The sequence below is a fragment of the Staurois parvus genome, unplaced genomic scaffold (assembly GCF_062004578.1).
Source record: "Staurois parvus isolate SC_StPar_1 unplaced genomic scaffold, SC_StPar_1.0 ptg000662l, whole genome shotgun sequence".
In the NCBI taxonomy this organism is placed as follows: Eukaryota; Metazoa; Chordata; class Amphibia; order Anura; family Ranidae; genus Staurois; species Staurois parvus.
The window spans coordinates 410,762-434,538 of record NW_028318458.1 but is presented as its reverse complement, the minus strand read 5'-3'; the positions used below and the strand labels follow the sequence as shown (position 1 = coordinate 434,538).

The following is a 23,777-nucleotide window of genomic DNA, read 5'->3' as shown; positions in this document are numbered from 1 at the left end:
GGCCAAGATATTTGATCACAAACATCTTGCTTTGCCAAGGTTTCTTAACCTGCCCAAAAATTCAAGCTTGGAAAGCGACTTTGATAACGAGTTCAGAGAGGAAGCTTCAAGCGAGAACACAGGAAATGTCTTACTCCCCTTGCATTTGCAACAACCAAATAATCTCAACATTTTCCATGAAATATGCGACTTTCCTGCTTTAAGAAATACCAAACATATCTTAGTTTTAAAATGGGGTGCACTTGTAAAACCACCAAGAACTGTGGTACCGAACCAGTGTAAAAAAGGCAGTGCATTAAAAAAAGTTCCAACTCTTCACTTTAGAGTTATGCTTTCATGATGACCCTAAATTGAATCATCCATCTATCTCTAGTGTGCGCAGGGATAGCAAATATGTGTAGAGCAAACGGCGTTGCCGTAGGTACTTCCAAAGTGCGTGTATGCGAGTGTTAGCATTGGGAAGGTTGGGTTCTTAAAAGTTCTCGATGGATTTAATTTGTTCGAAACATTGTTCTCTATTTTGCCTAACTTGGTTACTAGCCCAGGGCGGCAGACGAGCCCCCTATGAAACAGCAACGAGGCAGTGCAAAGTACAATTTATCAGGGCTCACTTTCGATCTGCGATGCCTCCTCTGCTTCTATCCAATGCAGATCTGGCCTACAGAATCCCCTCTGTGAATCTTGCCCGGCAGCTGCGCCGTAAAAAGCTGCCGTGACCCGGATTCGAACCGGGGTTGCTGCGGCCACAACGCAGAGTACTAACCACTATACGATCACGGCCCATGTGACGAGCCAGGTAGGAGTCGAACATACAATCTTCTGATCCGTAGTCAGATGCGTTATCTATTGCGCCACTGGCCCTGCTGCTGGATGTTTGCCAAACTTCCTTTGATGCTCATTCCAACCGCTGGACCACAAGGCACCATGGTGGCCGTTTCAATGCAAACCACTGGCTTTCTGGAGGATCTCTAATCCAGAGAACATTGCTAAAACCTCCAATGAACTTGCCCAAGCCAAGACCAGATATTTGCAATGAATCTGTCCAAAAAAACAATGCCAGCTTCCGATTGGCCAAGATATTTGATCACAAACATCTTGCTTTGCCAAGGTTTCTTAACCTGCCCAAAAATTCAAGCTTGGAAAGCGACTTTGATAACGAGTTCAGAGAGGAAGCTTCAAGCGAGAACACAGGAAATGTCTTACTCCCCTTGCATTTGCAACAACCAAATAATCTCAACATTTTCCATGAAATATGCGACTTTCCTGCTTTAAGAAATACCAAACATATCTTAGTTTTAAAATGGGGTGCACTTGTAAAACCACCAAGAACTGTGGTACCGAACCAGTGTAAAAAAGGCAGTGCATTAAAAAAAGTTCCAACTCTTCACTTTAGAGTTATGCTTCCATGATGACCCTAAATTGAATCATCCATCTATCTCTAGTGTGCGCAGGGATAGCAAATATGTGTAGAGCAAACGGCGTTGCCGTAGGTACTTCCAAAGTGCGTGTATGCGAGTGTTAGCATTGGGAAGGTTGGGTTCTTAAAAGTTCTCGATGGATTTAATTTGTTCGAAACATTGTTCTCTATTTTGCCTAACTTGGTTACTAGCCCAGGGTGGCAGACGAGCCCCCTATGAAACAGCAACGAGGCAGTGCAAAGTATAATTTATCAGGGCTCACTTTCGAGCTGCGATGCCTCCTATCCAATGCAGATCTGGCCTACAGAATCCCCTCTGTGAATCTTGCCCGGCAGCTGCGCCGTAACCCGGGGTTGCTGCGGCCACAACGCAGAGTACTAACCACTATACGATCACGGCCCATGTGACGAGCCAGGTAGGAGTTGAACCTACAATCTTCTGATCCGTAGTCAGACGCGTTATCCATTGCGCCACTGGCCCTGCTGCTGGATGTTTGCCAAACTTCCTTTGATGCTCATTCCAACCGCTGGACCACAAGGCACCATGGTGGCCGTTTCAATGCAAACCACTGGCTTTCTGGAGGATCTCTAATCCAGAGAACATTGCTAAAACCTCCAATGAACTTGCCCAAGCCAAGACCAGATATTTGCAATGAATCTGTCCAAAAAAACAATGCCAGCTTCCGATTGGCCAAGATATTTGATCACAAACATCTTGCTTTGCCAAGGTTTCTTAACCTGCCCAAAAATTCAAGCTTGGAAAGCGACTTTGATAACGAGTTCAGAGAGGAAGCTTCAAGCGAGAACACAGGAAATGTCTTACTCCCCTTGCATTTGCAACAACCAAATAATTTCAACATTTTCCATGAAATATGCGACTTTCCTGCTTTAAGAAATACCAAACATATCTTAGTTTTAAAATGGGGTGCACTTGTAAAACCACCAAGAACTGTGGTACCGAACCAGTGTAAAAAAGGCAGTGCATTAAAAAAAGTTCCAACTCTTCACTTTAGAGTTATGCTTCCATGATGACCCTAAATTGAATCATCCATCTATCTCTAGTGTGCGCAGGGATAGCAAATATGTGTAGAGCAAACGGCGTTGCCGTAGGTACTTCCAAAGTGCGTTTATGCGAGTGTTAGCATTGGGAAGGTTGGGTTCTTAAAAGTTCTCGATGGATTTAATTTGTTCGAAACATTGTTCTCTATTTTGCCTAACTTGGTTACTAGCCCAGGGTGGCAGACGAGCCCCCTATGAAACAGCAACGAGGCAGTGCAAAGTATAATTTATCAGGGCTCACTTTCGAGCTGCGATGCCTCCTATCCAATGCAGATCTGGCCTACAGAATCCCCTCTGTGAATCTTGCCCAGCAGCTGCGCCGTAAAAAGCTGCCGTGACCCGGATTCGAACCGGGGTTGCTGCGGCCACAACACAGAGTACTAACCACTATACGATCACGGCCCATGTGACGAGTCAGGTAGGAGCTGAACCTACAATCTTCTGATCCGTAGTCAGATGCGTTATCCATTGCACCACTGGCGCTGCTGCTGGATGTTTGCCAAACTTCCTTTGATGCTTATTCCAACCGCTGGACCACAAGGCACCATGGTGGCCGTTTCAATGCAAACCACTGGCTTTCTGGAGGATCTCTAATCCAGAGAACATTGCTAAAACCTCCAATGAACTTGCCCAAGCCAAGACCAGATATTTGCAATGAATCTGTCCAAAAAAACAATGCCAGCTTCCGATTGGCCAAGATATTTGATCACAAACATCTTGCTTTGCCAAGGTTTCTTAACCTGCCCAAAAATTCAAGCTTGGAAAGCGACTTTGATAACGAGTTCAGAGAGGAAGCTTCAAGCGAGAACACAGGAAATGTCTTACTCCCCTTGCATTTGCAACAACCAAATAATCTCAACATTTTCCATGAAATATGCGACTTTCCTGCTTTAAGAAATACCAAACATATCTTAGTTTTAAAATGGGGTGCACTTGTAAAACCACCAAGAACTGTGGTACCGAACCAGTGTAAAAAAGGCAGTGCATTAAAAAAAGTTCCAACTCTTCACTTTAGAGTTATGCTTCCATGATGACCCTAAATTGAATCATCCATCTATCTCTAGTGTGCGCAGGGATAGCAAATATGTGTAGAGCAAACGGCTTTGCCGTAGGTACTTCCAAAGTGCGTGTATTAGCATTGGGAAGGTTGGGTTCTTAAAAGTTCTCGATGGATTTAATTTCTTCGACACATTTTTCTCTATTTTGCCTAACTTGGTTACTAGCCCAGGGCGGCAGACGAGCCCCCTATGAAACAGCAACGAGGCAGTGCAAAGTATAATTTATCAGGGCTCACTTTCGAGCTGCGATGCCTCCTATCCAATGCAGATCTGGCCTACAGAATCCCCTCTGTGAATCTTGCCCAGCAGCTGCGCCGTAAAAAGCTGCTGTGACCCGGATTCGAACCGGGGTTGCTGCGGCCACAACGCAGAGTACTAACCACTATACGATCACGGCCCATGTGATGAGCCAGGTAGGAGTCGAACCTACAATCTTCTGATCCGTAGTCAGACGCGTTATCCATTGCGCCACTGGCCCTGCTGCTGGATGTTTGCCAAACTTCCTTTGATGCTCATTCCAACCGCTGGACCACAAGGCACCATGGTGGCCGTTTCAATGCAAACCACTGGCTTTCTGGAGGATCTCTAATCCAGAGAACATTGCTAAAACCTCCAATGAACTTGCCCAAGCCAAGACCAGATATTTGCAATGAATCTGTCCAAAAAAACAATGCCAGCTTCCGATTGGCCAAGATATTTGATCACAAACATCTTGCTTTGCCAAGGTTTCTTAACCTGCCCAAAAATTCAAGCTTGGAAAGCGACTTTGATAACGAGTTCAGAGAGGAAGCTTCAAGCGAGAACACAGGAAATGTCTTACTCCCCTTGCATTTGCAACAACCAAATAATTTCAACATTTTCCATGAAATATGCGACTTTCCTGCTTTAAGAAATACCAAACATATCTTAGTTTTAAAATGGGGTGCACTTGTAAAACCACCAAGAACTGTGGTACCGAACCAGTGTAAAAAAGGCAGTGCATTAAAAAAAGTTCCAACTCTTCACTTTAGAGTTATGCTTCCATGATGACCCTAAATTGAATCATCCATCTATCTCTAGTGTGCGCAGGGATAGCAAATATGTGTAGAGCAAACGGCGTTGCCGTAGGTACTTCCAAAGTGCGTTTATGCGAGTGTTAGCATTGGGAAGGTTGGGTTCTTAAAAGTTCTCGACGGATTTAATTTGTTCGAAACATTGTTCTCTATTTTGCCTAACTTGGTTACTAGCCCAGGGTGGCAGACGAGCCCCCTATGAAACAGCAACGAGGCAGTGCAAAGTATAATTTATCAGGGCTCACTTTCGAGCTGCGATGCCTCCTATCCAATGCAGATCTGGCCTACAGAATCCCCTCTGTGAATCTTGCCCAGCAGCTGCGCCGTAAAAAGCTGCCGTGACCCGGATTCGAACCGGGGTTGCTGCGGCCACAACGCAGAGTACTAACCACTATACGATCACGGCCCATGTGACGAGTCAGGTAGGAGTCGAACCTACAATCTTCTGATCTGTAGTCAGATGCGTTATCCATTGAGCCACTGGCGCTGCTGCTGGATGTTTGCCAAACTTCCTTTGATGCTTATTCCAACCGCTGGACCACAAGGCACCATGGTGGCCGTTTCAATGCAAACCACTGGCTTTCTGGAGGATCTCTAATCCAGAGAACATTGCTAAAACCTCCAATGAACTTGCCCAAGCCAAGACCAGATATTTGCAATGAATCTGTCCAAAAAAACAATGCCAGCTTCCGATTGGCCAAGATATTTGATCACAAACATCTTGCTTTGCCAAGGTTTCTTAACCTGCCCAAAAATTCAAGCTTGGAAAGCGACTTTGATAACGAGTTCAGAGAGGAAGCTTCAAGCGAGAACACAGGAAATGTCTTACTCCCCTTGCATTTGCAACAACCAAATAATCTCAACATTTTCCATGAAATATGCGACTTTCCTGCTTTAAGAAATACCAAACATATCTTAGTTTTAAAATGGGGTGCACTTGTAAAACCACCAAGAACTGTGGTACCGAACCAGTGTAAAAAAGGCAGTGCATTAAAAAAAGTTCCAACTCTTCACTTTAGAGTTATGCTTCCATGATGACCCTAAATTGAATCATCCATCTATCTCTAGTGTGCGCAGGGATAGCAAATATGTGTAGAGCAAACGGCTTTGCCGTAGGTACTTCCAAAGTGCGTGTATTAGCATTGGGAAGGTTGGGTTCTTAAAAGTTCTCGATGGATTTAATTTCTTCGACACATTTTTCTCTATTTTGCCTAACTTGGTTACTAGCCCAGGGCGGCAGACGAGCCCCCTATGAAACAGCAACGAGGCAGTGCAAAGTATAATTTATCAGGGCTCACTTTCGAGCTGCGATGCCTCCTATCCAATGCAGATCTGGCCTACAGAATCCCCTCTGTGAATCTTGCCCAGCAGCTGCGCCGTAAAAAGCTGCTGTGACCCGGATTCGAACCGGGGTTGCTGCAGCCACAACGCAGAGTACTAACCACTATACGATCACGGCCCATGTGATGAGCCAGGTAGGAATCGAACCTACAATCTTCTGATCCGTAGTCAGACGCGTTATCCATTGCGCCACTGGCCCTGCTGCTGGATGTTTGCCAAACTTCCTTTGATGCTCATTCCAACCGCTGGACCACAAGGCACCATGGTGGCCGTTTCAATGCAAACCACTGGCTTTCTGGAGGATCTCTAATCCAGAGAACATTGCTAAAACCTCCAATGAACTTGCCCAAGCCAAGACCAGATATTTGCAATGAATCTGTCCAAAAAAACAATGCCAGCTTCCGATTGGCCAAGATATTTGATCACAAACATCTTGCATTGCCAAGGTTTCTTAACCTGCCCAAAAATTCAAGCTTGGAAAGCGACTTTGATAACGAGTTCAGAGAGGAAGCTTCAAGCGAGAACACAGGAAATGTCTTACTCCCCTTGCATTTGCAACAACCAAATAATCTCAACATTTTCCATGAAATATGCGACTTTCCTGCTTTAAGAAATACCAAACATATCTTAGTTTTAAAATGGGGTGCACTTGTAAAACCACCAAGAACTGTGGTACCGAACCAGTGTAAAAAAGGCAGTGCATTAAAAAAAGTTCCAACTCTTCACTTTAGAGTTATGCTTCCATGATGACCCTAAATTGAATCATCCATCTATCTCTAGTGTGCGCAGGGATAGCAAATATGTGTAGAGCAAACGGCGTTGCCGTAGGTACTTCCAAAGTGCGTGTATGCGAGTGTTAGCATTGGGAAGGTTGGGTTCTTAAAAGTTCTCGATGGATTTAATTTGTTCGAAACATTGTTCTCTATTTTGCCTAACTTGGTTACTAGCCCAGGGCGGCAGACGAGCCCCCTATGAAACAGCAACGAGGCAGTGCAAAGTATAATTTATCAGGGCTCACTTTCGAGCTGCGATGCCTCCTATCCAATGCAGATCTGGCCTACAGAATCCCCTCTGTGAATCTTGCCCAGCAGCTGCGCCGTAAAAAGCTGCCGTGACCCGGATTCGAACCGGGGTTGCTGCGGCCACAACGCAGAGTACTAACCACTATACGATCACGGCCCATGTGACGAGCCAGGTAGGAGTTGAACTTACAATCTTCTGATCCGTAGTCAGACGCGTTACCCATTGGGCCACTGGCCCTGCTGCTGGATGTTTGCCAAACTTCCTTTGATGCTCATTCCAACCGCTGGACCACAAGGCACCATGGTGGCCGTTTCAATGCAAACCACTGGCTTTCTGGAGGATCTCTAATCCAGAGAACATTGCTAAAACCTCCAATGAACTTGCCCAAGCCAAGACCAGATATTTGCAATGAATCTGTCCAAAAAAACAATGCCAGCTTCCGATTGGCCAAGATATTTGATCACAAACATCTTGCTTTGCCAAGGTTTCTTAACCTGCCCAAAAATTCAAGCTTGGAAAGCGACTTTGATAACGAGTTCAGAGAGGAAGCTTCAAGCGAGAACACAGCAAATGTCTTACTCCCCTTGCATTTGCAACAACCAAATAATCTCAACATTTTCCATGAAATATGCGACTTTCCTGCTTTAAGAAATACCAAACATATCTTAGTTTTAAAATGGGGTGCACTTGTAAAACCACCAAGAACTGTGGTACCGAACCAGTGTAAAAAAGGCAGTGCATTAAAAAAAGTTCCAACTCTTCACTTTAGAGTTATGCTTCCATGATGACCCTAAATTGAATCATCCATCTATCTCTAGTGTGCGCAGGGATAGCAAATATGTGTAGAGCAAACGGCGTTGCCGTAGGTACTTCCAAAGTGCGTGTATGCGAGTGTTAGCATTGGGAAGGTTGGGTTCTTAAAAGTTCTCGATGGATTTAATTTGTTCGAAACATTGTTCTCTATTTTGCCTAACTTGGTTACTAGCCCAGGGCGGCAGACGAGCCCCCTATGAAACAGCAACGAGGCAGTGCAAAGTATAATTTATCAGGGCTCACTTTCGAGCTGCGATGCCTCCTATCCAATGCAGATCTGGCCTACAGAATCCCCTCTGTGAATCTTGCCCAGCAGCTGCGCCGCAAAAAGCTGCCGTGACCCGGGGTTGCTGCGGACACAACGCAGAGTACTAACCACTATACGATCACAACCCATGTGACGAGCCAGGTAGGAGTCGAACCTACAATCTTCTGATCCGTAGTCAGACGCGTTATCCATTGCGCCACTGGCCCTGCTGCTGGATGTTTGCCAAACTTCCTTTGATGCTCATTCTAACCGCTGGACCACAAGGCACCATGGTGGCCGTTTCAATGCAAACCACTGGCTTTCTGGAGGATCTCTAATCCAGAGAACATTGCTAAAACCTCCAATGAACTTGCCCAAGCCAAGACCAGATATTTGCAATGAATCTGTCCAAAAAAACAATGCCAGCTTCCGATTGGCCAAGATATTTGATCAGAAACATCTTGCTTTGACAAGGTTTCTTAACCTGCCCAAAAATTCAAGCTTGGAAAGCGACTTTGATAACAATTGCAGAGAGGAAGCTTCAAGCGAGAACACAGGAAATGTCTTACTCCCCTTGCATTTGCAACAACCAAATAATCTCAACATTTTCCATGAAATATGCGACTTTCCTGCTTTAAGAAATACCAAACATATCTTAGTTTTAAAATGGGGTGCACTTGTAAAACCACCAAGAACTGTGGTACCGAACCAGTGTAAAAAAGGCAGTGCATTAAAAAAAGTTCCAACTCTTCACTTTAGAGTTATGCTTCCATGATGACCCTAAATTGAATCATCCATCTATCTCTAGTGTGCGCAGGGATAGCAAATATGTGTAGAGCAAACGGCGTTGCCGTAGGTACTTCCAAAGTGCGTGTATGCGAGTGTTAGCATTGGGAAGGTTGGGTTCTTAAAAGTTCTCGATGGATTTAATTTGTTCGAAACATTGTTCTCTATTTTGCCTAACTTGGTTACTAGCCCAGGGCGGCAGACGAGCCCCCTGTAGTCAGACGCGTTACCCATTGCGCCACTAGCCCTGCTGCTGGATGTTTGCCAAACTTCCTTTGATGCTCATTCCAACCGCTGGACCACAAGGCACCATGGTGGCCGTTTCAATGCAAACCACTGGCTTTCTGGAGGATCTCTAATCCAGAGAACATTGCTAAAACCTCCAATGAACTTGCCCAAGCCAAGACCAGATATTTGCAATGAATCTGTCCAAAAAAACAATGCCAGCTTCCGATTGGCCAAGATATTTGATCACAAACATCTTGCTTTGCCAAGGTTTCTTAACCTGCCCAAAAATTCAAGCTTGGAAAGCGACTTTGATAACGAGTTCAGAGAGGAAGCTTCAAGCGAGAACACAGGAAATGTCTTACTCCCCTTGCATTTGCAACAACCAAATAATCTCAACATTTTCCATGAAATATGCGACTTTCCTGCTTTAAGAAATACCAAACATATCTTAGTTTTAAAATGGGGTGCACTTGTAAAACCACCAAGAACTGTGGTACCGAACCAGTGTAAAAAAGGCAGTGCATTAAAAAAAGTTCCAACTCTTCACTTTAGAGTTATGCTTCCATGATGACCCTAAATTGAATCATCCATCTATCTCTAGTGTGCGCAGGGATAGCAAATATGTGTAGAGCAAACGGCGTTGCCGTAGGTACTTCCAAAGTGCGTGTATGCGAGTGTTAGCATTGGGAAGGTTGGGTTCTTAAAAGTTCTCGATGGATTTAATTTGTTCGAAACATTGTTCTCTATTTTGCCTAACTTGGTTACTAGCCCAGGGCGGCAGACGAGCCCCCTATGAAACAGCAACGAGGCAGTGCAAAGTACAATTTATCAGGGCTCACTTTCGATCTGCGATGCCTCCTCTGCTTCTATCCAATGCAGATCTGGCCTACAGAATCCCCTCTGTGAATCTTGCCCGGCAGCTGCGCCGTAAAAAGCTGCCGTGACACGGATTCGAGCCGGGGTTGCTGCGGCCACAACACAGAGTACTAACCACTATATGATCACGGCACATGAGACGAGCCAGGTAGGAGTCGAACCTACAATCTTCTGATCCGTAGTCAGACGCGTTATCCATTGTGCCACTGGCCCTGCTGCTGGATGTTTGCCAAACTTCCTTTGATGCTCATTCCAACCGCTGGAGCACAAGGCACCATGGTGGCCGTTTCAATGCAAACCACTGGCTTTCTGGAGGATCTCTCTAATCCAGAGAACATTGCTAAAACCTCCAATGAACTTGCCCAAGCCAAGACCAGATATTTGCAATGAATCTGTCCAAAAAAACAATGCCAGCTTCCGATTGGCCAAGATATTTGATCACAAACATCTTGCTTTGCCAAGGTTTCTTAACCTGCCCAAAAATTCAAGCTTGGAGAGCGACTTTGATAACGAGTTCAGAGAGGAAGCTTCAAGCGAGAACACAGGAAATGTCTTACTCCCCTTGCATTTACAACAACCAAATAATCTCAACATTTTCCATGAAATATGCGACTTTCCTGCTTTAAGAAATACCAAACATATCTTAGTTTTAAAATGGGGTGCACTTGTAAAACCACCAAGAACTGTGGTACCGAACCAGTGTAAAAAAGGCAGTGCATTAAAAAAAGTTCCAACTCTTCACTTTAGAGTTATGCTTCCATGATGACCCTAAATTGAATCATCCATCTATCTCTAGTGTGCGCAGGGATAGCAAATATGTGTAGAGCAAACGGCGTTGCCGTAGGTACTTCCAAAGTGCGTGTATGCGAGTGTTAGCATTGGGAAGGTTGGGTTCTTAAAAGTTCTCGATGGATTTAATTTGTTCGAAACATTGTTCTCTATTTTGCCTAACTTGGTTACTAGCCCAGGGCGGCAGACGAGCCCCCTATGAAACAGCAACGAGGCAGTGCAAAGTATAATTTATCAGGGCTCACTTTCGAGCTGCGATGCCTCCTATCCAATGCAGATCTGGCCTACAGAATCCCCTCTGTAAATCTTGCCCAGCAGCTGCGCCGTAAAAGGCTGCCGTGACCCGGATTCGAACCGGGGTTGCTGCGGCCACAACGCAGAGTACTAACCACTATACGATCACGGCCCATGTGACGAGCCAGGTAGGAGTCAAACCTACAATCTTCTGATCCGTAGTCAGACGCGTTATCCATTGCGCCACTGGCCCTGCTGCTGGATGTTTGCCAAACTTCCTTTGATGCTCATTCCAACTGCTGGACCACAAGGCACCATGGTGGCCGTTTCAATGCAAACCACTGGCTTTCTGGAGGATCTCTAATCCAGAGAACATTGCTAAAACCTCCAATGAACTTGCCCAAGCCAAGACCAGATATTTGCAATGAATCTGTCCAAAAAAACAATGCCAGCTTCCGATTGGCCAAGATATTTGATCACAAACATCTTGCTTTGCCAAGGTTTCTTAACCTGCCCAAAAATTCAAGCTTGGAAAGCGACTTTGATAACGAGTTCAGAGAGGAAGCTTCAAGCGAGAACACAGCAAATGTCTTACTCCCCTTGCATTTGCAACAACCAAATAATCTCAACATTTTCCATGAAATATGCGACTTTCCTGCTTTAAGAAATACCAAACATATCTTAGTTTTAAAATGGGGTGCACTTGTAAAACCACCAAGAACTGTGGTACCGAACCAGTGTAAAAAAGGCAGTGCATTAAAAAAAGTTCCAACTCTTCACTTTAGAGTTATGCTTCCATGATGACCCTAAACATCCATCTATCTCTAGTGTGCGCAGGGATAGCAAATATGTGTAGAGCAAACGGCGTTGCCGTAGGTACTTCCAAAGTGCGTGTATGCGAGTGTTAGCATTGGGAAGGTTGGGTTCTTAAAAGTTCTCGATGGATTTAATTTGTTCGAAACATTGTTCTCTATTTTGCCTAACTTGGTTACTAGCCCAGGGCGGCAGACGAGCCCCCTATGAAACAGCAACGAGGCAGTGCAAAGTATAATTTATCAGGGCTCACTTTCGAGCTGCGATGCCTCCTATCCAATGCAGATCTGGCCTACAGAATCCCCTCTGTGAATCTTGCCCAGCAGCTGCGCCGTAAAAAGCTGCCGTGACCCGGATTCGAACCGGGGTTGCTGCGGCCACAACGCAGAGTACTAACCACTATACGATCACGGCCCACGGGATGAGCCAGGTAGGAGTCAAACCTACAATCTTCTGATCCGTAGTCAGACGCGTTATCCATTGCGCCACTGGCCCTGCTGCTGGAAGTTTGCCAAACTTCCTTTGATGCTCATTCCAACCGCTGGACCACAAGGCACCATGGTGGCCGTTTCAATGCAAACCACTGGCTTTCTGGAGGATCTCTAATCCAGAGAACATTGCTAAAACCTCCAATGAACTTGCCCAAGCCAAGACCATATATTTGCAATGAATCTGTCCAAAAAAACAATGCCAGCTTCCGATTGGCCAAGATATTTGATCACAAACATCTTGCTTTGCCAAGGTTTCTTAACCTGCCCAAAAATTCAAGCTTGGAAAGCGACTTTGATAACGAGTTCAGAGAGGAAGCTTCAAGCGAGAACACAGCAAATGTCTTACTCCCCTTGCATTTGCAACAACCAAATAATCTCAACATTTTCCATGAAATATGCGACTTTCCTGCTTTAAGAAATACCAAACATATCTTAGTTTTAAAATGGGGTGCACTTGTAAAACCACCAAGAACTGTGGTACCGAACCAGTGTAAAAAAGGCAGTGCATTAAAAAAAGTTCCAACTCTTCACTTTAGAGTTATGCTTCCATGATGACCCTAAATTGAATCATCCATCTATCTCTAGTGTGCGCAGGGATAGCAAATATGTGTAGAGCAAACGGCGTTGCCGTAGGTACTTCCAAAGTGCGTGTATGCGAGTGTTAGCATTGGGAAGGTTGGGTTCTTAAAAGTTCTCGATGGATTTAATTTGTTCGAAACATTGTTCTCTATTTTGCCTAACTTGGTTACTAGCCCAGGGCGGCAGACGAGCCCCCTATGAAACAGCAACGAGGCAGTGCAAAGTATAATTTATCAGGGCTCACTTTCGAGCTGCGATGCCTCCTATCCAATGCAGATCTGGCCTACAGAATCCCCTCTGTGAATCTTGCCCAGCAGCTGCGCCGTAAAAAGCTGCCGTGACCCGGATTCGAACCGGGGTTGCTGCGGCCACAACGCAGAGTACTAACCACTATACGATCACGGCCCATGTGACGAGCCAGGTAGGAGTCGAACCTACAATCTTCTGATCCGTAGTCAGACGCGTTATCCATTGCGCCACTGGCCCTGCTGCTGGATGTTTGCCAAACTTCCTTTGATGCTTATTCCAACCGCTGGACCACAAGGCACCATGGTGGCCGTTTCAATGCAAACCACTGGCTTTCTGGAGGATCTCTAATCCAGAGAACATTGCTAAAACCTCCAATGAACTTGCCCAAGCCAAGACCAGATATTTGCAATGAATCTGTCCAAAAAAACAATGCCAGCTTCCGATTGGCCAAGATATTTGATCACAAACATCTTGCTTTGCCACGGTTTCTTAACCTGCCCAAAAATTCAAGCTTGGAAAGCGACTTTGATAACGAGTTCAGAGAGGAAGCTTCAAGCGAGAACACAGGAAATGTCTTACTCCCCTTGCATTTGCAACAACCAAATTATCTCAACATTTTCCATGAAATATGCGACTTTCCTGCTTTAAGAAATACCAAACATATCTTAGTTTTAAAAAGGGGTGCACTTGTAAAACCACCAAGAACTGTGGTACCGAACCAGTGTAAAAAAGGCAGTGCATTAAAAAAAGTTCCAACTCTTCACTTTAGAGTTATGCTTCCATGATGACCCTAAATTGAATCATCCATCTATCTCTAGTGTGCGCAGGGATAGCAAATATGTGTAGAGCAAACGGCGTTGCCGTAGGTACTTCCAAAGTGCGTGTATGCGAGTGTTAGCATTGGGAAGGTTGGGTTCTTAAAAGTTCTCGATGGATTTAATTTGTTCGAAACATTGTTCTCTATTTTGCCTAACTTGGTTACTAGCCCAGGGCGGCAGACGAGCCCCCTATGAAACAGCAACGAGGCAGTGCAAAGTATAATTTATCAGGGCTCACTTTCGAGCTGCGATGCCTCCTATCCAATGCAGATCTGGCCTACAGAATCGCCTCTGTAAATCTTGCCCAGCAGCTGCGCCGTAAAAAGCTGTCGTGACCCGGAGTTGCTGCGGCCACAACGCAGAGTACTAACCACTATACGATCACGGCCCATGTGACGAGCCAGGTAGGAGTCAAACCTACAATCTTCTGATCCGTAGTCAGACGCGTTATCCATTGCGCCACTGGCCCTGCTGCTGGATGTTTGCCAAACTTCCTTTGATGCTCATTCCAACTGCTGGACCACAAGGCACCATGGTGGCCGTTTCAATGCAAACCACTGGCTTTCTGGAGGATCTCTAATCCAGAGAACATTGCTAAAACCTCCAATGAACTTGCCCAAGCCAAGACCAGATATTTGCAATGAATCTGTCCAAAAAAACAATGCCAGCTTCCGATTGGCCAAGATATTTGATCACAAACATCTTGCTTTGCCAAGGTTTCTTAACCTGCCCAAAAATTCAAGCTTGGAAAGCGACTTTGATAACGAGTTCAGAGAGGAAGCTTCAAGCGAGAACACAGCAAATGTCTTACTCCCCTTGCATTTGCAACAACCAAATAATCTCAACATTTTCCATGAAATATGCGACTTTCCTGCTTTAAGAAATACCAAACATATCTTAGTTTTAAAATGGGGTGCACTTGTAAAACCACCAAGAACTGTGGTACCGAACCAGTGTAAAAAAGGCAGTGCATTAAAAAAAGTTCCAACTCTTCACTTTAGAGTTATGCTTCCATGATGACCCTAAATTGAATCATCCATCTATCTCTAGTGTGCGCAGGGATAGCAAATATGTGTAGAGCAAACGGCGTTGCCGTAGGTACTTCCAAAGTGCGTGTATGCGAGTGTTAGCATTGGGAAGGTTGGGTTCTTAAAAGTTCTCGATGGATTTAATTTGTTCGAAACATTGTTCTCTATTTTGCCTAACTTGCTTACTAGCCCAGGGCGGCAGACGAGCCCCCTATGAAACAGCAACGAGGCAGTGCAAAGTACAATTTATCAGGGCTCACTTTCGATCTGCGATGCCTCCTCTGCTTCTATCCAATGCAGATCTGGCCTACAGAATTCCCTCTGTGAATCTTGCCCGGCAGCTGCGCCGTAAAAAGCTACCGTGACCCGGATTCGAACCGGGGTTGCTGCGGCCACAACGCAGAGTACTAACCACTATACGATCACGGCCCATGTGACGAGCCAGGTAGGAGTCGAACCTACAATCTTCTGATCCGTAGTCAGACGCGTTATCCATTGCGCCACTGGCCCTGCTGCTGTATGTTTGCCAAACTTCCTTTGATGCTCATTCCAACCGCTGGACCACAAGGCACCATGGTGGCCGTTTCAATGCAAACCACTGGCTTTCTGGAGGATCTCTAATCCAGAGAACATTGCTAAAACCTCCAATGAACTTGCCCAAGCCAAGACCAGATATTTGCAATGAATCTGTCCAAAAAAACAATGCCAGCTTCCGATTGGCCAAGATATTTGATCACAAACATCTTGCTTTGCCAAGGTTTCTTAACCTGCCCAAAAATTCAAGCTTGGAAAGCGACTTTGATAACGAGTTCAGAGAGGAAGCTTCAAGCGAGAACACAGGAAATGTCTTACTCCCCTTGCATTTGCAACAACCAAATAATCTCAACATTTTCCATGAAATATGCGACTTTCCTGCTTTAAGAAATACCAAACATATCTTAGTTTTAAAATGGGGTGCACTTGTAAAACCACCAAGAACTGTGGTACCGAACCAGTGTAAAAAAGGCAGTGCATTAAAAAAAGTTCCAACTCTTCACTTTAGAGTTATGCTTCCATGATGACCCTAAATTGAATCATCCATCTATCTCTAGTGTGCGCAGGGATAGCAAATATGTGTAGAGCAAACGGCGTTGCCGTAGGTACTTCCAAAGTGCGTGTATGCGAGTGTTAGCATTGGGAAGGTTGGGTTCTTAAAAGTTCTCGATGGATTTAATTTGTTCGAAACATTGTTCTCTATTTTGCCTAACTTGGTTACTAGCCCAGGGCGGCAGACGAGCCCCCTATGAAACAGCAACGAGGCAGTGCAAAGTACAATTTATCAGGGCTCACTTTCGATCTGCGATGCCTCCTCTGCTTCTATCCAATGCAGATCTGGCCTACAGAATCCCCTCTGTGAATCTTGCCCAGCAGCTGCGCCGTAAAAAGCTGCCGTGACCCGGATTCGAACCGGGGTTGCTGCGGCCACAACGCAGAGTACTAACCACTATACGATCACGGCCCATGTGACGAGCCAGGTAGGAGTCGAACATACAATCTTCTGATCCGTAGTCAGATGCGTTATCCATTGCGCCACTGGCCCTGCTGCTGGATGTTTGCCAAACTTCCTTTGATGCTCATTCCAACCGCTGGACCACAAGGCACCATGGTGGCCGTTTCAATGCAAACCACTGGCTTTCTGGAGGATCTCTAATCCAGAGAACATTGCTAAAACCTCCAATGAACTTGCCCAAGCCAAGACCAGATATTTGCAATGAATCTGTCCAAAAAAACAATGCCAGCTTCCGATTGGCCAAGATATTTGATCACAAACATCTTGCTTTGCCAAGGTTTCTTAACCTGCCCAAAAATTCAAGCTTGGAAAGCGACTTTGAAAACGAGTTCAGAGAGGAAGCTTCAAGCGAGAACACAGGAAATGTCTTACTCCCCTTGCATTTGCAACAACCAAATAATCTCAACATTTTCCATGAAATATGCGACTTTCCTGCTTTAAGAAATACCAAACATATCTTAGTTTTAAAATGGGGTGCACTTGTAAAACCACCAAGAACTGTGGTACCGAACCAGTGTAAAAAAGGCAGTGCATTAAAAAAAGTTCCAACTCTTCACTTTAGAGTTATGCTTCCATGATGACCCTAAATTGAAACATCCATCTATCTCTAGTGTGCGCAGGGATAGCAAATATGTGTAGAGCAAACGGCGTTGCCGTAGGTACTTCCAAAGTGCGTGTATGCGAGTGTTAGCATTGGGAAGGTTGGGTTCTTAAAAGTTCTCGATGGATTTAATTTGTTCGAAACATTGTTCTCTATTTTGCCTAACTTGGTTACTAGCCCAGGGTGGCAGACGAGCCCCCTATGAAACAGCAACGAGGCAGTGCAAAGTATAATTTATCAGGGCTCACTTTCGAGCTGCGATGCCTCCTATCCAATGCAGATCTGGCCTACAGAATCCCCTCTGTGAATCTTGCCCGGCAGCTGCGCCGTAAAAAGCTGCCGTGACCCGGGGTTGCTGCGGCCACAACGCAGAGTACTAACCACTATACGATCACGGCCCATGTGACGAGCCAGGTAGGAGTTGAACCTACAATCTTCTGATCCGTAGTCAGACGCGTTATCCATTGCGCCACTGGCCCTGCTGCTGGATGTTTGCCAAACTTCCTTTGATGCTCATTCCAACCGCTGGACCACAAGGCACCATGGTGGCCGTTTCAATGCAAACCACTGGCTTTCTGGAGGATCTCTAATCCAGAGAACATTGCTAAAACCTCCAATGAACTTGCCCAAGCCAAGACCAGATATTTGCAATGAATCTGTCCAAAAAAACAATGCCAGCTTCCGATTGGCCAAGATATTTGATCACAAACATCTTGCTTTGCCAAGGTTTCTTAACCTGCCCAAAAATTCAAGCTTGGAAAGCGACTTTGATAACGAGTTCAGAGAGGAAGCTTCAAGCGAGAACACAGGAAATGTCTTACTCCCCTTGCATTTGCAACAACCAAATAATTTCAACATTTTCCATGAAATATGCGACTTTCCTGCTTTAAGAAATACCAAACATATCTTAGTTTTAAAATGGGGTGCACTTGTAAAACCACCAAGAACTGTGGTACCGAACCAGTGTAAAAAAGGCAGTGCATTAAAAAAAGTTCCAACTCTTCACTTTAGAGTTATGCTTCCATGATGACCCTAAATTGAATCATCCATCTATCTCTAGTGTGCGCAGGGATAGCAAATATGTGTAGAGCAAACGGCGTTGCCGTAGGTACTTCCAAAGTGCGTTTATGCGAGTGTTAGCATTGGGAAGGTTGGGTTCTTAAAAGTTCTCGATGGATTTAATTTGTTCGAAACATTGTTCTCTATTTTGCCTAACTTGGTTACTAGCCCAGGGTGGCAGACGAGCCCCCTATGAAACAGCAACGAGGCAGTGCAAAGTATAATTTATCAGGGCTCACTTTCGAGCTGCGATGCCTCCTATCCAATGCAGATCTGGCCTACAGAATCCCCTCTGTGAATCTTGCCCAGCAGCTGCGCCGTAAAAAGCTGCCGTGACCCGGATTCGAACCGGGGTTGCTGCGGCCACAACACAGAGTACTAACCACTATACGATCACGGCCCATGTGACGAGTCAGGTAGGAGCTGAACCTACAATCTTCTGATCCGTAGTCAGATGCGTTATCCATTGCACCACTGGCGCTGCTGCTGGATGTTTGCCAAACTTCCTTTGATGCTTATTCCAACCGCTGGACCACAAGGCACCATGGTGGCCGTTTCAATGCAAACCACTGGCTTTCTGGAGGATCTCTAATCCAGAGAACATTGCTAAAACCTCCAATGAACTTGCCCAAGCCAAGACCAGATATTTGCAATGAATCTGTCCAAAAAAACAATGCCAGCTTCCGATTGGCCAAGATATTTGATCACAAACATCTTGCTTTGCCAAGGTTTCTTAACCTGCCCAAAAATTCAAGCTTGGAAAGCGACTTTGATAACGAGTTCAGAGAGGAAGCTTCAAGCGAGAACACAGGAAATGTCTTACTCCCCTTGCATTTGCAACAACCAAATAATCTCAACATTTTCCATGAAATATGCGACTTTCCTGCTTTAAGAAATACCAAACATATCTTAGTTTTAAAATGGGGTGCACTTGTAAAACCACCAAGAACTGTGGTACCGAACCAGTGTAAAAAAGGCAGTGCATTAAAAAAAGTTCCAACTCTTCACTTTAGAGTTATGCTTCCATGATGACCCTAAATTGAATCATCCATCTATCTCTAGTGTGCGCAGGGATAGCAAATATGTGTAGAGCAAACGGCTTTGCCGTAGGTACTTCCAAAGTGCGTGTATTAGCATTGGGAAGGTTGGGTTCTTAAAAGTTCTCGATGGATTTAATTTCTTCGACACATTTTTCTCTATTTTGCCTAACTTGGTTACTAGCCCAGGGCGGCAGACGAGCCCCCTATGAAACAGCAACGAGGCAGTGCAAAGTATAATTTATCAGGGCTCACTTTCGAGCTGCGATGCCTCCTATCCAATGCAGATCTGGCCTACAGAATCCCCTCTGTGAATCTTGCCCAGCAGCTGCGCCGTAAAAAGCTGCTGTGACCCGGATTCGAACCGGGGTTGCTGCGGCCACAACGCAGAGTACTAACCACTATACGATCACGGCCCATGTGATGAGACAGGTAGGAGTCGAACCTACAATCTTCTGATCCGTAGTCAGACGCGTTATCCATTGCGCCACTGGCCCTGCTGCTGGATGTTTGCCAAACTTCCTTTGATGCTCATTCCAACCGCTGGACCACAAGGCACCATGGTGGCCGTTTCAATGCAAACCACTGGCTTTCTGGAGGATCTCTAATCCAGAGAACATTGCTAAAACCTCCAATGAACTTGCCCAAGCCAAGACCAGATATTTGCAATGAATCTGTCCAAAAAAACAATGCCAGCTTCCGATTGGCCAAGATATTTGATCACAAACATCTTGCTTTGCCAAGGTTTCTTAACCTGCCCAAAAATTCAAGCTTGGAAAGCGACTTTGATAACGAGTTCAGAGAGGAAGCTTCAAGCGAGAACACAGGAAATGTCTTACTCCCCTTGCATTTGCAACAACCAAATAATTTCAACATTTTCCATGAAATATGCGACTTTCCTGCTTTAAGAAATACCAAACATATCTTAGTTTTAAAATGGGGTGCACTTGTAAAACCACCAAGAACTGTGGTACCGAACCAGTGTAAAAAAGGCAGTGCATTAAAAAAAGTTCCAACTCTTCACTTTAGAGTTATGCTTCCATGATGACCCTAAATTGAATCATCCATCTATCTCTAGTGTGCGCAGGGATAGCAAATATGTGTAGAGCAAACGGCGTTGCCGTAGGTACTTCCAAAGTGCGTTTATGCGAGTGTTAGCATTGGGAAGGTTGGGTTCTTAAAAGTTCTCGACGGATTTAATTTGTTCGAAACATTGTTCTCTATTTTGCCTAACTTGGTTACTAGCCCAGGGTGGCAGACGAGCCCCCTATGAAACAGCAACGAGGCAGTGCAAAGTATAATTTATCAGGGCTCACTTTCGAGCTGCGATGCCTCCTATCCAATGCAGATCTGGCCTACAGAATCCCCTCTGTGAATCTTGCCCAGCAGCTGCGCCGTAAAAAGCTGCCGTGACCCGGATTCGAACCGGGGTTGCTGCGGCCACAACGCAGAGTACTAACCACTATACGATCACGGCCCATGTGACGAGTCAGGTAGGAGTCGAACCTACAATCTTCTGATCTGTAGTCAGATGCGTTATCCATTGCGCCACTGGCGCTGCTGCTGGATGTTTGCCAAACTTCCTTTGATGCTTATTCCAACCGCTGGACCACAAGGCACCATGGTGGCCGTTTCAATGCAAACCACTGGCTTTCTGGAGGATCTCTAATCCAGAGAACATTGCTAAAACCTCCAATGAACTTGCCCAAGCCAAGACCAGATATTTGCAATGAATCTGTCCAAAAAAACAATGCCAGCTTCCGATTGGCCAAGATATTTGATCACAAACATCTTGCTTTGCCAAGGTTTCTTAACCTGCCCAAAAATTCAAGCTTGGAAAGCGACTTTGATAACGAGTTCAGAGAGGAAGCTTCAAGCGAGAACACAGGAAATGTCTTACTCCCCTTGCATTTGCAACAACCAAATAATCTCAACATTTTCCATGAAATATGCGACTTTCCTGCTTTAAGAAATACCAAACATATCTTAGTTTTAAAATGGGGTGCACTTGTAAAACCACCAAGAACTGTGGTACCGAACCAGTGTAAAAAAGGCAGTGCATTAAAAAAAGTTCCAACTCTTCACTTTAGAGTTATGCTTCCATGATGACCCTAAATTGAATCATCCATCTATCTCTAGTGTGCGCAGGGATAGCAAATATGTGTAGAGCAAACGGCTTTGCCGTAGGTACTTCCAAAGTGCGTGTATTAGCATTGGGAAGGTTGGGTTCTTAAAAGTTCTCGATGGATTTAATTTCTTCGACACATTTTTCTCTATTTTGCCTAACTTGGTTACTAGCCCAGGGCGGCAGACGAGCCCCCTATGAAACAGCAACGAGGCAGTGCAAAGTATAATTTATCAGGGCTCACTTTCGAGCTGCGATGCCTCCTATCCAATGCAGATCTGGCCTACAGAATCCCCTCTGTGAATCTTGCCCAGCAGCTGCGCCGTAAAAAGCTGCTGTGACCCGGATTCGAACCGGGGTTGCTGCGGCCACAACGCAGAGTACTAACCACTATACGATCACGGCCCATGTGATGAGCCAGGTAGGAGTCGAACCTACAATCTTCTGATCCGTAGTCAGACGCGTTATCCATTGCGCCACTGGCCCTGCTGCTGGATGTTTGCCAAACTTCCTTTGATGCTCATTCCAACCGCTGGACCACAAGGCACCATGGTGGCCGTTTCAATGCAAACCACTGGCTTTCTGGAGGATCTCTAATCCAGAGAACATTGCTAAAACCTCCAATGAACTTGCCCAAGCCAAGACCAGATATTTGCAATGAATCTGTCCAAAAAAACAATGCCAGCTTCCGATTGGCCAAGATATTTGATCACAAACATCTTGCTTTGCCAAGGTTTCTTAACCTGCCCAAAAATTCAAGCTTGGAAAGCGACTTTGATAACGAGTTCAGAGAGGAAGCTTCAAGCGAGAACACAGGAAATGTCTTACTCCCCTTGCATTTGCAACAACCAAATAATCTCAACATTTTCCATGAAATATGCGACTTTCCTGCTTTAAGAAATACCAAACATATCTTAGTTTTAAAATGGGGTGCACTTGTAAAACCACCAAGAACTGTGGTACCGAACCAGTGTAAAAAAGGCAGTGCATTAAAAAAAGTTCCAACTCTTCACTTTAGAGTTATGCTTCCATGATGACCCTAAATTGAATCATCCATCTATCTCTAGTGTGCGCAGGGATAGCAAATATGTGTAGAGCAAACGGCGTTGCCGTAGGTACTTCCAAAGTGCGAGTATGCGAGTGTTAGCATTGGGAAGGTTGGGTTCTTAAAAGTTCTCGATGGATTTAATTTGTTCGAAACATTGTTCTCTATTTTGCCTAACTTGGTTACTAGCCCAGGGCGGCAGACGAGCCCCCTGTAGTCAGACGCGTTACCCATTGCGCCACTAGCCCTGCTGCTGGATGTTTGCCAAACTTCCTTTGATGCTCATTCCAACCGCTGGACCACAAGGCACCATGGTGGCCGTTTCAATGCAAACCACTGGCTTTCTGGAGGATCTCTAATCCAGAGAACATTGCTAAAACCTCCAATGAACTTGCCCAAGCCAAGACCAGATATTTGCAATGAATCTGTCCAAAAAAACAATGCCAGCTTCCGATTGGCCAAGATATTTGATCACAAACATCTTGCTTTGCCAAGGTTTCTTAACCTGCCCAAAAATTCAAGCTTGGAAAGCGACTTTGATAACGAGTTCAGAGAGGAAGCTTCAAGCGAGAACACAGGAAATGTCTTACTCCCCTTGCATTTGCAACAACCAAATAATCTCAACATTTTCCATGAAATATGCGACTTTCCTGCTTTAAGAAATACCAAACATATCTTAGTTTTAAAATGGGGTGCACTTGTAAAACCACCAAGAACTGTGGTACCGAACCAGTGTAAAAAAGGCAGTGCATTAAAAAAAGTTCCAACTCTTCACTTTAGAGTTATGCTTCCATGATGACCCTAAATTGAATCATCCATCTATCTCTAGTGTGCGCAGGGATAGCAAATATGTGTAGAGCAAACGGCGTTGCCGTAGGTACTTCCAAAGTGCGTGTATGCGAGTGTTAGCATTGGGAAGGTTGGGTTCTTAAAAGTTCTCGATGGATTTAATTTGTTCGAAACATTGTTCTCTATTTTGCCTAACTTGGTTACTAGCCCAGGGCGGCAGATGAGCCCCCTATGAAACAGCAACGAGGCAGTGCAAAGTATAATTTATCAGGGCTCACTTGCGAGCTGCGATGCCTCCTATCCAATGCAGATCTGGCCTACAGAATCCCCTCTGTGAATCTTGCCCAGCAGCTGCGCCGTAAAAATCTGCCGTGACCCGGATTCGAACCGGGGTTGCTGCGGCCACAACGCAGAGTACTAACCACTATACGATCACGGCCCATGTGACGAGCCAGGTAGGAGTCGAACCTACAATCTTCTGATCCGTAGTCAGACGCGTTATCCATTGCGCCACTGGCCCTGCTGCTGGATGTTTGCCAAACTTCCTTTGATGCTCATTCCAACCGCTGGACCACAAGGCACCATGGTGGCCGTTTCAATGCAAACCACTGGCTTTCTGGAGGATCTCTAATCCAGAGAACATTGCTAAAACCTCCAATGAACTTGCCCAA

At 45.2% G+C, this 23,777-nt stretch overlaps 27 non-coding genes across 27 annotated transcripts; all 27 read right to left on the bottom strand.

Annotated features, from left to right (window-relative positions):
- Positions 1-708: 708 nt before the first annotated feature.
- TRNAH-GUG (transfer RNA histidin (anticodon GUG)) lies at positions 709-780 on the bottom strand. The gene has a single exon. It is a non-coding gene; the product is annotated as a tRNA-His (tRNA).
- A 1,045-nt stretch (positions 781-1,825) lies between these two features.
- On the bottom strand, positions 1,826-1,898 carry TRNAR-ACG (transfer RNA arginine (anticodon ACG)). Its single transcript has one exon. It is a non-coding gene; the product is annotated as a tRNA-Arg (tRNA).
- A 908-nt stretch (positions 1,899-2,806) lies between these two features.
- TRNAH-GUG (transfer RNA histidin (anticodon GUG)) lies at positions 2,807-2,878 on the bottom strand. The gene has a single exon. It is a non-coding gene; the product is annotated as a tRNA-His (tRNA).
- Positions 2,879-3,939: 1,061 nt separating this feature from the next.
- On the bottom strand, positions 3,940-4,012 carry TRNAR-ACG (transfer RNA arginine (anticodon ACG)). The gene has a single exon. It is a non-coding gene; the product is annotated as a tRNA-Arg (tRNA).
- Positions 4,013-4,920: 908 nt separating this feature from the next.
- Positions 4,921-4,992, bottom strand: TRNAH-GUG (transfer RNA histidin (anticodon GUG)). Its single transcript has one exon. It is a non-coding gene; the product is annotated as a tRNA-His (tRNA).
- A 1,061-nt stretch (positions 4,993-6,053) lies between these two features.
- TRNAR-ACG (transfer RNA arginine (anticodon ACG)) lies at positions 6,054-6,126 on the bottom strand. The gene has a single exon. It is a non-coding gene; the product is annotated as a tRNA-Arg (tRNA).
- A 908-nt stretch (positions 6,127-7,034) lies between these two features.
- Positions 7,035-7,106, bottom strand: TRNAH-GUG (transfer RNA histidin (anticodon GUG)). Its single transcript has one exon. It is a non-coding gene; the product is annotated as a tRNA-His (tRNA).
- Positions 7,107-8,164: 1,058 nt separating this feature from the next.
- On the bottom strand, positions 8,165-8,237 carry TRNAR-ACG (transfer RNA arginine (anticodon ACG)). Its single transcript has one exon. It is a non-coding gene; the product is annotated as a tRNA-Arg (tRNA).
- A 1,803-nt stretch (positions 8,238-10,040) lies between these two features.
- On the bottom strand, positions 10,041-10,113 carry TRNAR-ACG (transfer RNA arginine (anticodon ACG)). Its single transcript has one exon. It is a non-coding gene; the product is annotated as a tRNA-Arg (tRNA).
- A 910-nt stretch (positions 10,114-11,023) lies between these two features.
- Positions 11,024-11,095, bottom strand: TRNAH-GUG (transfer RNA histidin (anticodon GUG)). The gene has a single exon. It is a non-coding gene; the product is annotated as a tRNA-His (tRNA).
- Positions 11,096-11,103: 8 nt separating this feature from the next.
- TRNAR-ACG (transfer RNA arginine (anticodon ACG)) lies at positions 11,104-11,176 on the bottom strand. Its single transcript has one exon. It is a non-coding gene; the product is annotated as a tRNA-Arg (tRNA).
- A 902-nt stretch (positions 11,177-12,078) lies between these two features.
- On the bottom strand, positions 12,079-12,150 carry TRNAH-GUG (transfer RNA histidin (anticodon GUG)). Its single transcript has one exon. It is a non-coding gene; the product is annotated as a tRNA-His (tRNA).
- An 8-nt stretch (positions 12,151-12,158) lies between these two features.
- On the bottom strand, positions 12,159-12,231 carry TRNAR-ACG (transfer RNA arginine (anticodon ACG)). Its single transcript has one exon. It is a non-coding gene; the product is annotated as a tRNA-Arg (tRNA).
- A 908-nt stretch (positions 12,232-13,139) lies between these two features.
- TRNAH-GUG (transfer RNA histidin (anticodon GUG)) lies at positions 13,140-13,211 on the bottom strand. Its single transcript has one exon. It is a non-coding gene; the product is annotated as a tRNA-His (tRNA).
- An 8-nt stretch (positions 13,212-13,219) lies between these two features.
- TRNAR-ACG (transfer RNA arginine (anticodon ACG)) lies at positions 13,220-13,292 on the bottom strand. The gene has a single exon. It is a non-coding gene; the product is annotated as a tRNA-Arg (tRNA).
- Positions 13,293-14,269: 977 nt separating this feature from the next.
- On the bottom strand, positions 14,270-14,342 carry TRNAR-ACG (transfer RNA arginine (anticodon ACG)). Its single transcript has one exon. It is a non-coding gene; the product is annotated as a tRNA-Arg (tRNA).
- Positions 14,343-15,258: 916 nt separating this feature from the next.
- Positions 15,259-15,330, bottom strand: TRNAH-GUG (transfer RNA histidin (anticodon GUG)). Its single transcript has one exon. It is a non-coding gene; the product is annotated as a tRNA-His (tRNA).
- An 8-nt stretch (positions 15,331-15,338) lies between these two features.
- TRNAR-ACG (transfer RNA arginine (anticodon ACG)) lies at positions 15,339-15,411 on the bottom strand. The gene has a single exon. It is a non-coding gene; the product is annotated as a tRNA-Arg (tRNA).
- A 916-nt stretch (positions 15,412-16,327) lies between these two features.
- On the bottom strand, positions 16,328-16,399 carry TRNAH-GUG (transfer RNA histidin (anticodon GUG)). Its single transcript has one exon. It is a non-coding gene; the product is annotated as a tRNA-His (tRNA).
- Positions 16,400-16,407: 8 nt separating this feature from the next.
- On the bottom strand, positions 16,408-16,480 carry TRNAR-ACG (transfer RNA arginine (anticodon ACG)). The gene has a single exon. It is a non-coding gene; the product is annotated as a tRNA-Arg (tRNA).
- A 977-nt stretch (positions 16,481-17,457) lies between these two features.
- Positions 17,458-17,530, bottom strand: TRNAR-ACG (transfer RNA arginine (anticodon ACG)). The gene has a single exon. It is a non-coding gene; the product is annotated as a tRNA-Arg (tRNA).
- Positions 17,531-18,438: 908 nt separating this feature from the next.
- TRNAH-GUG (transfer RNA histidin (anticodon GUG)) lies at positions 18,439-18,510 on the bottom strand. The gene has a single exon. It is a non-coding gene; the product is annotated as a tRNA-His (tRNA).
- Positions 18,511-19,571: 1,061 nt separating this feature from the next.
- Positions 19,572-19,644, bottom strand: TRNAR-ACG (transfer RNA arginine (anticodon ACG)). The gene has a single exon. It is a non-coding gene; the product is annotated as a tRNA-Arg (tRNA).
- A 908-nt stretch (positions 19,645-20,552) lies between these two features.
- TRNAH-GUG (transfer RNA histidin (anticodon GUG)) lies at positions 20,553-20,624 on the bottom strand. Its single transcript has one exon. It is a non-coding gene; the product is annotated as a tRNA-His (tRNA).
- A 1,061-nt stretch (positions 20,625-21,685) lies between these two features.
- On the bottom strand, positions 21,686-21,758 carry TRNAR-ACG (transfer RNA arginine (anticodon ACG)). The gene has a single exon. It is a non-coding gene; the product is annotated as a tRNA-Arg (tRNA).
- Positions 21,759-23,473: 1,715 nt separating this feature from the next.
- TRNAH-GUG (transfer RNA histidin (anticodon GUG)) lies at positions 23,474-23,545 on the bottom strand. Its single transcript has one exon. It is a non-coding gene; the product is annotated as a tRNA-His (tRNA).
- Positions 23,546-23,553: 8 nt separating this feature from the next.
- Positions 23,554-23,626, bottom strand: TRNAR-ACG (transfer RNA arginine (anticodon ACG)). Its single transcript has one exon. It is a non-coding gene; the product is annotated as a tRNA-Arg (tRNA).
- Between the last annotated feature and the right edge of the window lie 151 nt (positions 23,627-23,777).